Source organism: Castor canadensis, chromosome 4 (genome assembly GCF_047511655.1).
Source record: "Castor canadensis chromosome 4, mCasCan1.hap1v2, whole genome shotgun sequence".
Classification (NCBI taxonomy): domain Eukaryota; kingdom Metazoa; phylum Chordata; class Mammalia; order Rodentia; family Castoridae; genus Castor; species Castor canadensis.
This window is the reverse complement of record NC_133389.1, coordinates 16,498,779-16,513,391: the sequence shown is the minus strand read 5'-3', so window position 1 is coordinate 16,513,391 and position 14,613 is coordinate 16,498,779. Positions and strand designations below refer to the sequence as shown.

Sequence of the window (14,613 nt, the reverse complement as noted above, 5' to 3'; positions counted from 1 at the left end):
AGCTCCGAAGAAGGAAGGAGTGCACATTCCTGGCACCAATTGGCTAATTCAATTTACTTCAACGGCATTAGCCTCTGTCAGAATATTCATGAGCAGGGGAATGAGGACCCGCGGCACAGGCAGGCGGCAGCCACTCGGGCTAGGGAAGGCTGGAGGGAGGGGAAGGGGACCGCGCGCGGCGCTCGGGGAACTGTGACCACGACCAGGCGGCTCTTCTCACCCGCCGGCCGGAGCGCTGGGGACCGAGGGAGGACCTACTGGGGCATCGGAGGGTTGGCGCGCCTAGCATTGCCCCCCAACTCCTGGCGACAGGGCGGAGACTTTGCGAAACATCCGAAGGCAGAAAAGCTGTGACACTTTTGACAGAGGGGGGAAGGGGGGTGGGGGGCGGGGGCGGCGCCGTGAGCGGGGGCGAAGGGACCCAGCGGGACACTGGCCGCCGGGTGGGGGAGGCAGCGATGTGAGCTGGACGCCCGCCCCGGAGGAGCTGAACGTCTCCGGAGAGTCGCCGGCTGTGCCAGGTAAATCGGAAGGCTCGGGTCGGGCCCCGCGCGACTGTCCCCTGCTCCCAGCGACGAGGACGGGCGAGGGGCGCCCTGGAGCCCGCACTCTGGGAGAGTCCCCCGAGCTGCGCATCCTCCCCGCAACTACCCGCCGCTTTGGCGAGCCTACGGGCCGGCCCGAGTTCGACTTCCTCGGACTTTGGGGGGAAGGGGACGTGAGGGGGCTTCCCGGGCTGGCGGAGCTGCTCTCTGGGAGCAGGGAGGCTGTGGCGCAGCCGGGCAGGTGGAGGACGCGGCGCGATGGCAGTGGGGGCTGTGCGCGCCTGGGGACGGAGGGGGACGGAGGACCCCGGAGCGCGGCTTGCAGGGGCGCTTGGCCCCGGCTTGGCTCTCGCTTGCCTCGCGGGCGGCGGCGCCTCCCTCCGACTGCCAAGGGGAGAGGTGGCTGCGTTCCCGGCGTGGGGACTGGAGACTGAGGCTTTGGGGAGGCGCAGGTACCTACGGGCCATCCCCGGGTCGGCACCCCGCGCTGTGCCCCCGCTGGAGCTCCACGGTGGGAGGAGAATCTAGTGGTGACTCGCGTCCCTGCCACCTGCCGGACATCACCAACTCCCCGGATTTCCTATCTCCGGGCCCCGACACTCCCAGGGAAAGCTCTGAATTGCGCGCGGGTGGTTTGGTCTTTACTTGGTGGTGATGTTTGGGTAGAGCTGAGGGGATGAGGGGGTGGAGAAGGGGTCAGATCGGGTGAACGTTTCAGATTTGCAAAGAAAATGCTACTGCCACGTCCCAACCTGCCCTTAGCAATAGGACAGAACGTAGGCTGGACTTGTTATGATCAAGCAGGAGCCTTTGCCTGGCCATCCGCTCAGAGACGCAGGTGGTGGCGCAATCTGGAGGGCAGCTTGGAGGCAGCGCCAGGGCCATTTATTTATTTATTTGCTTATTTGTTCATTCATTCCTTTATCTTCCTGCTGAGCCCAGTGAGGGATTGTCACCGTGGTGCCAGACAACTGGAGAGTTGGTCACTGTGTAGATTCAGAGTTTTCTGTGCTACTGCGATTATTATGATAATGGGGTTGTTGTTTTTGGCACAATCGCCGGGAAGGATTTTGGTTTTTTATTAACTGCGTGGAAACTGAGCTCGCACAACCCTCCCAGGAATAATGTCTCCAGACTTCTTATAGTCTCCACCAGAGGAAATTACCCCTTCAGAGCTATGGTGATCAAGGACCTGGATAAAAATGGGGATATATTCAAGAACCACAAAAACTAGCAACTATAATGTACTGTAGTTCAATTCACGCACCCTCCCGGGTCTCCTCCCGTGTGGAGGTTTTGCGAGCCCCATATTTGACACAGCTTTCTCCTTTCATGTATTCCTACAACCTGGACAGTCTTTTCCTTTCAGTTGGTGTGACCCTTGCTGTCCCACTGGCTATGCTCCCTGGCAGGGCTGGCTTCCGTTGCCAACACTGGAGGAAGCCACAAGGGCACCTGTGGTTGCCTCCTCTCTGCTTGGCCCTGGGTACGATCTGCTCCAGGACGCAGGCTTGGCCAGCTGATGAAGCAGAAAGCAGGACAAGAGTGTGGGAGGGCAGCCTGGCAGAGTTAAGCTGAGCGCAGGAGATGAGGTCAAGCCTCCACGCTGGCCGCATCCTTTCCTGCCAGAGAAAAGGAGAGAGGAATGGAGAGCAAGTGAGAAGTGTTGTAACTTGGAGCCAACCTCTGTTGGCTTAGTCTGCTTAGGCTGTGGCCACTGACTTTGGTGTGACCTTTCTTTTCAGTGCTTCTGATTTCCCCTGTTTGCCAATGCACAAGCAGTTGTGCCTTTCTAATAGGACGATTGTTATGAGATGATCTAATTTTGAATCCAGAAAAAAAAAAAAAGCTTTGCGCATCCTGGGAAAGGACAGTCTATAAAATACGCGATTTTAATGTTTTGTGAAAAGTTTGCTACACTTCAGGTTAAGGAGATACATTTTTAGCATGTGTGCCATGTGGCAGTGTAAAATTAAAATGGGAAAGGAAAGTACAAACATAAAAATGACTTAGCATTCTTGACATTCTTGTGCATACTTGTAGAAAAATTATCTTTCGTTTGGGGAGAGTTGCCAGGGAATTTAATCAGTGTTTATACTACTGAAACGCCCCCTCCTACCTTTCCTTCTACCTTCTCCTTGGTAAAATTTTATGACCCAGTTCTCACCTGAAAGGCAATGTGACTGTAGTAAGTGTTGGGGGCTGAGAAAAGAGATTGAAGGGCTGTTAGGGGACTCGGTTGTCACAGACGGTTTGGAGACTGGAATCTTTGCAAAACGGTGAAATGTTCTTCTGCAAGATCCATTAAGCAGCTTAGGATAAGGCACACAGCATTGATTATCTATCCTCTGCTCCAAGATTCAGAAAGGAGACTCCACAGAGGGTCCCAGGAGGACTAACCAAGGTGCATTCCCACCTCCATTAAAAGATCCTGCCTCCTGTTGACCTTTGCACTGGGAATGACTTCTTTCTCCCAGTCACAGTGCAATAGTTTGCCACCTCAGAGAGACTTCGCCATACCCTCTGAGACCCTGATATATTTGTCAATATTCCTCATGTTCTGAAGCTTCTGGAAGAGTGCAGCTGTTGGCTAATTTAAGTAAATAGTTGGAAGTCATCAAGAGAGTCACTAAAAAGTGGGTATGTTTTCCCCTGGTGAAGAAGTTATTGAATGCCTTTTGAGCTAGAAAATTAGCAGTTTAGAAAAGCAGGAGGGATTTCCTTAACTTCCCTCCACCCATAAACCAATAGTCGTGTTTTTCTTTCCCTCATAGTGGTGAGCACTGTTTGCTTAAGCATTTTTTTTTTACGATTTTGGACTTAAAATGGGGTTTTGCTTGGTGGTGCTGTATGGAGAGAGGAAAAAATGTAAAGAGATATGGAAGGAAGAGCTGTAGTGGCTTGGACATAAATCAGCCAGAATATATGGGGGGTGATGAGAATAGGTCTTTTCACCCTAAAAAAAATGTTCACTTTGGAAGAAAAAGAAGTCTGATTATTGGCATCCCGGGCTGAAACCAAGGCAGCTGATGCCGAGAAGAGCCAAAGGGCAGTTCTTCTTAGTTTAGAAACAGCAAGGCAGCCTCTGCCAAAGATTGCTGTAAACATGGAATAAAGATTTCATTGTGGGCTGGTGTGACTAGAATAATTAGACAGTTAATTGTTCATTCTGTTCGGGTGGTGCTGCAATCAGGAGAGCAAACTAGGGAAAATAAGAGCAAGAGAGAAATAGGAAAGGAAATTTTATCACTTTTATCTTCACTTGCTTTACTTTGATGGCACTTTGGAAAATCCTAGTTTTGAAGGAAAAAAAAAAACAGTTCTCTGGAGCAGTGGAGAGCTGAGATATCCCACTGACATTCTCCCCTCCCGGCTGTACTCCAGATGTGGACAAAATTCCTCATCTTCTAAAACCAGTATGTGAAACTGTAATAAGAACAAATGCATTTGATAATTCTAGAATTAATTAATACATATTAGGCATCAGCCAAAATCTGCACACAGTCAGATTTTTGTGCTTCTCCAACAGTTTCTTTACACACATTTAAAGTTTGAGAAGTAAATATTCCATTCTTGACATTTACTGATTTTTCTATTGTAAAACAAATTGCCTAGAATGATTAATCCTTCACATTTAATTGAAGAAATAGCCTTCTCTTTATTTTTATACTAATTTTGAGACCAAAGACAATGTATCTTAAGTGAAAAAGGTGACTTTGGGCAACTGCGTATCTATGGTTATTATAGGCAGTAAAGACTGTGACTTATTTTTATTTACTAAGAGATAGCACTGTGATCAATTCCTTCTGAAATGAGTTCTGCAAATGAAGATGGGGGCAAGGAACAATAGATAGCACTGGACACATGGCACCTGGGGAGGAGCAAATAAAGTGCCATGTATTCACTGGTTTCAAACCCTCCCTGAATCCAGATATTGACATGGAATATGGGGCAAAGTTCTCACTATTTGAATTGATAAAGGGACATCTTTAAGTGTCAATGTTAAGTATTATTATTCTGGGAATAAAAAGCACTGTTAGGAAGAGAGCATAACAAATTAAGATAAGGTCATGCAGTCTCATAAAGAAAAATACTTAGTTTCTCTAAAATATTCATCTTGTCTCTTTGTTTAAAATGTCCTACTGTATCTTTACTAACCTTTAGTTACTTTTGTCCATCATGAATCAAAAGGTATTGCAATGGCAGAACACTTACTCAAGTGTTACAAAGTGTAAGTGGTGCAAATTTATGGAGGTAGCTAGCGCTCAGAAGAGAAAATTCTACTCTACAAAATGCACTGTGTACAGCAATTAAAAATAGAAAATCGTATTGCCGCATCAAGTTATGGCAACCACCCATTTTAAAGAGAAATTTAGTCTTTTCTCATTTAATTGCTAATCATGGTTTGCTAAATAGTTTTTCAGAATATTTTACCCATGTCTTGCCAACCAGGACTGTCTAAAGAACATTCCCAATTACATATGGATTGGCTTAATTTAGAACCCTTAGACTCCTCAGCTTAAAGCATTACTCAAGTACAATGCAAAACTTAAATGGTCCAATTCACCTAGAGGTTTATGTAAAATTTTTAAGTTTAAGGGGTTATAAAAAAGAGAACATTTGGTGTGGGAATACATCAGTACACAATAAGCAGGTAAAACAGCTATAAAGTATGGCATCTTATAAAGATACGTACAGTTTTAACAATATCACTCATTTCTTCTTCCAAAGCAATAAACACTGATCATGGAAAGTACCACACAAAAGTACAAATGTCAAAAACATGCACAGAATACCTGAAATGATGGTGTTTTTGCTACTTAGGGGAAAGTTTGACAATCTCATCCAAAATTTAGAGTATATTCTGACTAATGTCATTACCTCCTAAGAGTAAAGAGGCATCCTGTGTGCAAGAGAGATGCCCTTTTAGTGCCTAGATATTTCTTTATAGCTCCTAACTAGGATTTTACTTTTAGGACATTCTCAGTAGATATGTGTTGATTTAACTTAAAATTTTTTTACTTAAAAAAATAAATTATATTTAAGACATACAGCATAATTTTTAGATACATAAACATAGAATAAAATTGTTTTTGTAGTGGAACAAATGAAGACATCATCATTTCAGTTACCCATGTTCCCTTGTGATAAGAGAGCAAGTTACTCATTGAGTAAAAATTCTGAATGCAGTATACCATTATTAGCTGCCATCTTCACCTTTGAACTTGTTTACACTACATATTTGTATCCTTTGACTTACGTCTATCCCTACCACTTCCCCTCTTCCCCCCACAACCTTGACCCTGGTAACCAATGTTTATTTTCTACATACATTTGACCTGTTTTCTTTCTTTTGGTTTTAGATTTGCATATAAGTAATATTGTGCAATATTTTTCTTTCAGTGTCCAATTTATTTTACATAATGTTCTTTAAGGCCATCCATGCTGTGGTAAAAAGCAAAAATCTCCTTTTTGAGGGCTGAATAACATTTCTTTGTGTGTGTGTGTATATATGTATATATGTATATATAGTGTATATATGTATATATAATGTATATATGTATGTATAGTATATATATGTATATATTTTATGTATATATAATATACATATATCATCCACACTTTATCCGTTTATCTGCTCATGTACACCTGGGTTGTTTCCAGTATCTTGATTATTCTGAACAATGTGGCAGTGAACGTGGATGTGCAGATATCTTTATGAGGTAGCAATTTCATTTTCTTTGGGCATATAACCAGAAGAAAGACTGCAGAGCGATATGGAAATTCTATTAAATTTTCTCAGGAAACTTCATACTGTTTTTCATAATAGCTACACCACTTTATATTCCCACCAACAGTATACAAATATCCCCTTTCTCCACACCCTCACCAGTATTTATTATCTCTTGCTTTTTCATGAAAACTATCTTAATAGGTGTGAAGTAATATCATGATTTACATTTTCCTGATGACAGTGAATGCTGAGCACCTGTTCATGTACTTGTCTATTTATATATCATTTTTGGAGAAATGTCTATCCAAGTCCATTGCCCATTTTTAATTGAGTTGTGTGTTTTCTTGCTATTAAGTTGCATGAGACCTTTATAGATCTTGGATATTAACCCTTTATCTGATATATGGTTTACCAATATTATTTCCCATTCTGTACGCTGCCTTTTAATTTTGGTGATTACTTCTTTTGCTGTGCAGAAAAGTTTTTATTTTGATGTATTTTTATAAGGAAGAAAAAGTTGAAAAAAAGTTGAGTCAACGGATTTTTCAAGTTAGATGAATGTACTATGTTTAAAGTCAAATTCTTGGATGACCTTTGTTATTTTAAATTATTTTTTTAAACTGGCAAGATGTGCTTATCACCAATAGTAATGATTATTGGCAATTGTCTGATGTGGACACAAGGGAAGAAACTTTAAATGAAAAACTTTCTTTTTTTAAATGTCCGTTTTACCTAACTATCGAATGTGCTTATGCATATATAAGTTGTTCAAAATGCACAGGATCTTTTCATTAAAAGATGGCACTGTCACCGAAGTTGTCAGACAAATAGATCTACCCCTTAAGTTCTGAGTCTTAATCAGAACAATTAATGCTAAGTTACTGCATGGTCTCTGCTGTATCAACTAATTAAAGGGTAATTAATGAAATGATCATTCCATTCCATGGCAGTGGCTACGACTACATCTGGTAGCCATAGACGTTTGCTTAACATGGTCAAACTCAATCATGCAACTGCAACTCTGCGTTTTCAACATCTGGCAGTGGGACAGAAACTTAACTCTTAACATGTCACAGTGAAATTGCTTGTGGTCAGTACACTTCCTGCCCCTGCACCTGAGTTATAATGAAAATAAGCTATGTTAACACTCCACCCTAAATGAAAAACAGATGCTCAGTAGGAACTAAAATGTCTGTACGTAAATCAGCCTTTTTTTTTTTTTGTCTGTTTTAGGCCTGACCCTTGTTAAATGAACAAGATAGTCTTAGTGTTTTCCCAGAGAATGGAATTAGTGTAATACGCTGGCATAATTGGGAGCTAGTAAACAGGAGAAAACCAGGATGGAATTAGCATGAAGATTCAATTACCCCTTGTTCCCAGAGAGAGTTGTTTACTAGGATTAGAGTTAAGGTTGTGGCTAAAACAGCACAGAAAGATGCGCGGTGCAACTTTCTTGTTCTCTGCTTGATATCTTTGCATGAACCAAACTTTTCATTTTTCACCAATAATTTAAATGATGGCCTATAAATAGCAGCTTATGTAAATTATTGGATAGACATTTTAAGTGTGTACCTGAGCATAAACATTTTAGATTAATTTATTTAAAAATCTATGGTTAAATCTATTAGTACAAAATATCTTCCTGAAAGAATAAAGGAATAGTGTACATTTTATATTATATTCATTATTGCTTTCTGTTATTTGATAAAGTCAATGTCATTGAACCCCTTATCAAGTCCTAATAAAAGATAAAATTGTACATTTTTATGAATAATCAATAATTATTAAATTATTAATTAAAAAATAATTTGTTTTTAAACCAACAGACATAATTTCATTTAGCAATTTAATGAGAAATTGGTTAAAAGAATTTCACTTAACTGCATCTGGATTTGTAAAGATCACCAAACACATGGTTTTTAAAAAAAATTTTGGAAGATTGTTAACACACTGTTAAGAGTATCAAAACAGATGGAAATAAACACTCACTCTTTGCATCTAAGGAGACCTTTTTTTCCCATGCAAATATTCTGAATACACATGTAAATGGCAGTATCCCCTGCCTACCCCTGTTTAAAGTCTACAGAAAGATTGTGAGAAACCAACAGATACTACAGCCACCCCTGTGCCCACCACAGTACACCCACGTGTTCTCATATGTCCTAGCCTGTTCTGTTAGAACACCAGACTGCATGACTAATAAATAACAGAAATTTATTTTTCACAGACCTGGAGGCTGGATGCCTGAGATCAGGATGCCAGATGTCAGGTTCTGGTGAGGGCAGAAAACCAGGACAGAATTAGTTTTAGTGCCAACTTTTCCCTGAATTACTGAAAGAGGGCAAAAACCTCTCAAAGGTTTTATCAGGGCACAAATCCCTTTCCTGAGATTCCCTCTTCCTAATGCCTTTGAGGGTTAAGATTTCAGTATACAAATTTTGGGGGTCACAAATATTCACAGCCCATTGCATCTTCTCTGCATTTTCTGTTGCAAGAAACAATACAACTTCCAATATGTCTCTTTTACAAATCCTTTGATTCCCTGCAAGAGAAGCCTCCTTTGGAGTACAGATTTGCAAAGGCATTATTGTTATATCATTGAAAGCAAGTGCCACAGTTGAGAATATGTGTCATGTAGGTTTATTTGAGGGGAAATATTAATTAAGAATCTAAATCTATGCATTTACTTTGTACAAACTGACAAGAACTCCCAAGGATATCCATCCTATAAATAAATATTGAATAATAGTTTTGTGCTATCATTAATATCAAATCATGTTTAAAGCAAAGAGTATCTAGTAATCCAAGTACATCTCTATTGACATTATAGTTTTGAAGGGCTAGAGTTATAGCTACCTTTACCCTTAACACACAGTCTCATCATCTCCACAATACTGAGACCATTTACATCAGTATAAAAATGTGGGACATACTCATTTTTGGAAACAAAATCCTTACATAGTCATTAAAAACTCAATCCATTTGCAGTTCAACATCTCAATGGAATACTTCAGAGGATATCATGCAATTCATGGAGCTGGCTGACATTTGGAGATCAAATTGCTTAGGGCTGTACATTTCTTCAGATGTATTCACTCATGTCAAAATGTATAGCATTCAGAGAGATGCAAACAGAGCAATAAAAATAACTACCATTCTGTGAATCCTTCACCTCTATGCCAGACACGGTTTTGGGTGTTTCACATACATTACTTCATTCATCTTCTCTATCAGTGTTGTTATCCCTATCATTTTTCAAATGCAGAAAATAAAGCTCAAGTTTACATGGTCACTACAGACAGGTTTCGTACCCAGAACTCTCAGGCTCCCTCGTTGTAGTGTAGCCACTGAGTTACACTGCCTCACTTCAGCAAAGGATCCAGCCTCACTGTCACAACTGACATACTTTGATAATTCTTTGTTTGGGAGGAGTGCCTTATGCATTATAGGCTGTCTGTCTGCATCTCTGGCTTCTACCTCTAGATGCTAATGAAATCCTACACATCCAAACTGTCTCCAGACATTGCCACATGCCCCTGTGAGTTGAGAATCACTACATTATTGTAAAGTTCAACTTCCATGCATTTCTTATTAAAGCACACATTTTTCAATTTAAGGATGAATTGTCCATTTTCCAAATCATAATAATAGTTTTCATAGTTATATTAGCCACATTACAAATGTCTTTATTAACAGTTAGATAAAACCTTGTGGGAAAATGATTCTGTCAACATGCCTTCATTAAGTTCAGATCTTTCCCTACTAAACTCATTTCCTTTGGGACTCAAACTCATCACATCTGTGTGCTAACAAAAATTAGAATATGGTTGAAAAATTTTAAATCTCAGTTCCCGAAAACAGACAATTAGCCCACTAGATTCTAAGTTCCAGGAGGACAGAAATAAATCTCTTCAGATCCTTATATCCTCAGATCAATATCATATCTAGCACATAGTCAGTACTCAATATTTGTGTGTGCATGTGTGTGTGTGTGTGTGTGTGTGTGTGTGTGTGTGTGTGTGTGGTGCTGGGGATCAAACCTAGGGCTCTGTGCATGCTAGGCAAGTGCTCTACCACTGAACTATGTCTGAAGCCCTTGGATTTTGAGATAGCATCTCCCTGTCTATCTCAGGCATGCATCACCACACCTGGAAATAAGTATGTGTTGCATAAATGAATGAAACCCAGATTAACCTAGTACAGGGTTTGGATGTTCTGATGTAGGCCTCTGTCTGGACTAGCCAAGGATTACATTTTGCTTTTATTAATGGCACAGGTGCACACATTATGTTACACCAATCATATTTACAAATGCAATGAAACAAGAATGAATCGATATTAGATGAGGAAATCTGATCCAAATGGTTTGTGCTAGTTCTAACAAGATGAAATTTAACATGAACATGTGCTAGTGAGGAAAACAAACTATTCGGAGGTTGAAGGACCCTCCCAAGACCACTTGGCTGGGCAGGGTAGAGCTAAGACTCACATGCACGCTGTTGGATGCCTACTCTTTCCACGTGTCCAGGGATGAGCAGTCCTGCTCTGCTTTGTCAGGGGCAGGGCACATCCTGTACCATTCATTGCATTCTACAGAGTTGTGGGTGTGGAAAATGGCTCCCTGTATGGGAAGGGCACCACAACACATCTTCCAATAAGCAACAGTTGAATATCTTCAAATGACAGACCTGACATACAGAAGACTTAAAGGAACCACAATAGTCAACTTCAAGTTCAAGAATATCTTCATATAAAAAAAGAAAATGAATTTATTGTGCATTGCCTTGAAGGCCTGAACCAGGGTCACTGAATGGAAACAATAGAGAAACATATTTCATCCCATCACAATGGTGAATTGTTCTACCCTGGAGTGTGCTTTTGGGGAGAGTCACGAGTTACCAGCCAGCGGAAGTGACTGCAAATGACTAGCCTGTGGGAACCAGTACAAGCATCAGATGGGGGACACATCTGAGAGGTTCTCCAAGGTGCTTTCTAGCCCTCGATGTACTTGAACATTTTCTTAGAGGCTATTGATGACCTTGTAATCTACTCTGTGTAATTTTGTTAAGAAAAAAATCTATATTTTCTCCAACCTACATATTTAGAATCATTGGGGTAATTAAAAATAGAATAAGCAGGAAAGGGAATCTTACCATGTCCCAAACAGAAAAAGAGTCCCTCAGTCTGTGCCAAGCACTGGGAAAAACTCTTCACCAGCATGGTCCCCTCTACTACTGCTAAGAACTCAGTGAGGCAGGAAAAACTATCATCTCCATTTTGTGACTAAAGAAACTGAGTAACTTGTCCAAGATCATGCAACTAATAATTCTAGCCTTACTACTTCAACCCACGTCTTTCCAAAGCTACAAAGTCTGTTTTTAACTACTTGATTCTACCACCTCATCCATTCAGCAGGGATGCACGATTTTATTTGAAATGTTGACAATTTCCAGAATTTGAGACATATGGCTATTTATGCAAATACTCAAAACATCTTTCAAAGACTGAAATACATCATTTTAAAATTTGGTTGCTTTTTTCTATTATCCCTGATATTGCTCCCTTCAAATAGTTCAATCTACCATGAGTTGAGTTTAAGTAAATGAACAAAATAGGATTGTTTAAGGTTTATTTAAATCTCTGTAAAGGAAAGATTGAGAAGGGCATTTCAGATCCTGCTCTGGAAATTAGGGAATTAGATCTGAGGCCTCCAAGTTGCAGGGTTCCAATGTGAAACAAAATTGATAACTTTCATGTCCACAGCTTTCACGTCCACAAATCCCAGTGGTCAAGTTTTTATTTTTATAATAATTTTGTTACTAGAGATTGTTCTTTCTTCTGATTATGGTTATCTTATTGGTTACCTTCTATTTTATGATTATCTTGTTGGATATTTCATAAAACCAAACTGATTTTTAAAATTACTTTCTTTGTCTTCATTATTTTCAGTGCCCAAAAGATAGTAAACTAAACACTTTAAAGCACTGTGCCTACAAGCACAGGATTCAACCAATTTGTAACTCTGATTTAGTTGAGGATAACTTCTGCTTTGCAGATGGAATCTGGTGACTTTTGTCCTTTGGTAGTGCTGCTTCATGCTCACTGCTCCAGACAATAACCAGCAAAAGAGTTAGAGTTCAGCATTAGCTTTCTGAAGTTATTGCTACCCTGGTGTGTACATGCACTTAAACATTGATGGAAGTCCATAATTCTATGTTTATCATTCTTGCAAAGCATCAAGGAAGTTATAGGAGGGGCCCTACCACTTATCCTACAGCTGAAAATGGCATCTTATTCTACCCTTTATTTTGCAAGAAGTCAGAAGTCTTCACTAAGCCCTGAGGCTTACAAAACCACAGAAAAGCCCATTTCTCTATCTGCCAGTGGCCAGAGTCATCTGCTGTTAATAAAATGGTTTTGTGCTAGATATTCACAGTCTGCCACAGACCACGCTGACACATATCTGAAATGACTGCTCCACTGAGCCTCTTACCGTAACACTCGCTCATCGGGGTACCATTTCACCAAGTCAAATGTGACTTGGAGAACATTTATACAACTTTGTGAAGAAGAATGGAGATCAGCACACTGAAGTTTTTATGCACAGATCTCCCTTTGGGTTTTTACATTACTTCATAGAGGGAAACCTTTAAAAAAAGATTGTTCTCAATACACATCATGATGGTAGATATTATAAATCAAAAACCCAGATGTCTCCTTAATGGATCATTGGAAACACCTCTACAGCTCTCATAGGTATGGAACGTGCAGTGTGAGCCTAGGAAAGCAGGCATTTAATCCTACACGAGCTACCCTCTCACAGGGGTTTGGGGCAGAACAGACAAGGATTAACATGAGAAGAAAGCAAAGATGATACATTGTCTAGATTCACCAAACTTAAGACCAAAGAGATCTCATGAATGTTAAAGAATGTACAGACAGGTGCTACTGACAGTACCCTGGCCATAGGCTTTCCAAATTACCTGAGTCAGCATGTGTGAGAGACATTATAGCAGCCATTCATAATTCTGAGACATGTAGCTGCCTCCTTCAGGAATGGCACCCTTGGAAGTCATTGGCTAAAATATTTGAATGACTAGGACAGGGGTAAGTGATATATAGAAGAGAAAAAAAAATGACCACTAAGTCATGGCCCTATTTATCATAAGGGAAGATAAAAAATACATCACTGTTACAAGTTGTTCTTATTATAATAGACACCTTTTAAGTTAAATGGGTCTCTAACTTCCCATCCCCAACCTAGTCCCACTACTAATGCCCTGTGGAAGAGACCAAGAGTAACTCTCACATCCTCCAAATAAAAGGAAACCTTTTATATACTTTGTCCTGGGAAAGAGAAATACTTAAACCAAATTGAAGGCATCAAAAATAAGTAACTATTTGAAAAGTCACAACCATATTGAACAATAAACAATTTATGGAAGGAGCCCAGAAAAAAATTGCTTTTAAAAAAATTGAAAAGCATAGCTTCTGACAAGTATTCTTTATTTATGACTGTAAGTAGAATTTTTCAAGGAAGGAAAAAATACTAAAATAAAATGCAAGTTTGACACACAGTTTTCTTTGAGTTATGACAAAAAAAAAAGACGGGGGGAGCTCTAGGTACCTATGAGGTTAATTGCATTGTTTAATTCAATAATCATTTTCTATGCTAATGGAGAGAACAGGAGAGGTCAGGATTCTGTGAAATTGTTAATGATCCAAAAGAATTTGTAGTTGATTAAGGAAGTGGTTTTGGTGATTTGAGTATAAGGAAGCCTGGGGTCTAGCGATTCATTTTTCTCAAGTCAAGTCCTGGCGCCCAAACTTGGAAACTGCTCCCTTCCCCTCCCCAACCCCTATACACGTACACACACCTTGCATTGCGGGCCTCTCTATAGATCTACCTGGGCTACAGTGGACTGAACCCACCAGATCACTACTGAACTTACCTTCTGCTGAGTGCTTTAGGATAACACAGTGGTTGGATCCTTCGGTCGTATTCTTTTCTTTCTATGCTTTGCTTTCTGTTCTTTAGGGTCCCTGTGATTTTCTAAATGTATGGGTCTAAGGACAAAGCATGGGAGGAGGAGGAGGGCAGATTAACCACACAAATTTTTGCCCTAGCAAAAAGTGTTGGTGACACAACACATGTCTAATAGTCTCCAAACTGTTTACCACTATCGAAACCACAAAAATAAAACATATATCATCCGTTAAACATTTCTCTGGTTCTAAGCAAATTGCAATATGAATTGTTTCAAAAGAACTCTCCACACTTGTAAAGTAAATAGCTGTCAACAAAGCTATAATTAAGGAGATGAGATGCTGTTC

General features: G+C 40.4%; 1 protein-coding gene across 4 annotated transcripts in view; it reads left to right on the top strand.

The window, feature by feature from the left end:
* Positions 1 to 392: 392 nt before the first annotated feature.
* Cdh20 (cadherin 20) overlaps positions 393 to 14,613 on the top strand; it is a 213,872-nt gene continuing 199,651 nt past the window's right edge. For 2 of the 4 annotated variants that reach the window (XM_074069695.1, XM_074069697.1), the window contains exon 1: positions 414 to 521. The gene's annotated coding sequence lies outside the window, so the exon portion shown is untranslated. Of the gene's footprint in view, positions 522 to 14,613 lie in introns of all 4 variants that reach the window. The other 2 variants (XM_074069696.1, XM_020153686.2) reach the window with 2 other exon arrangements.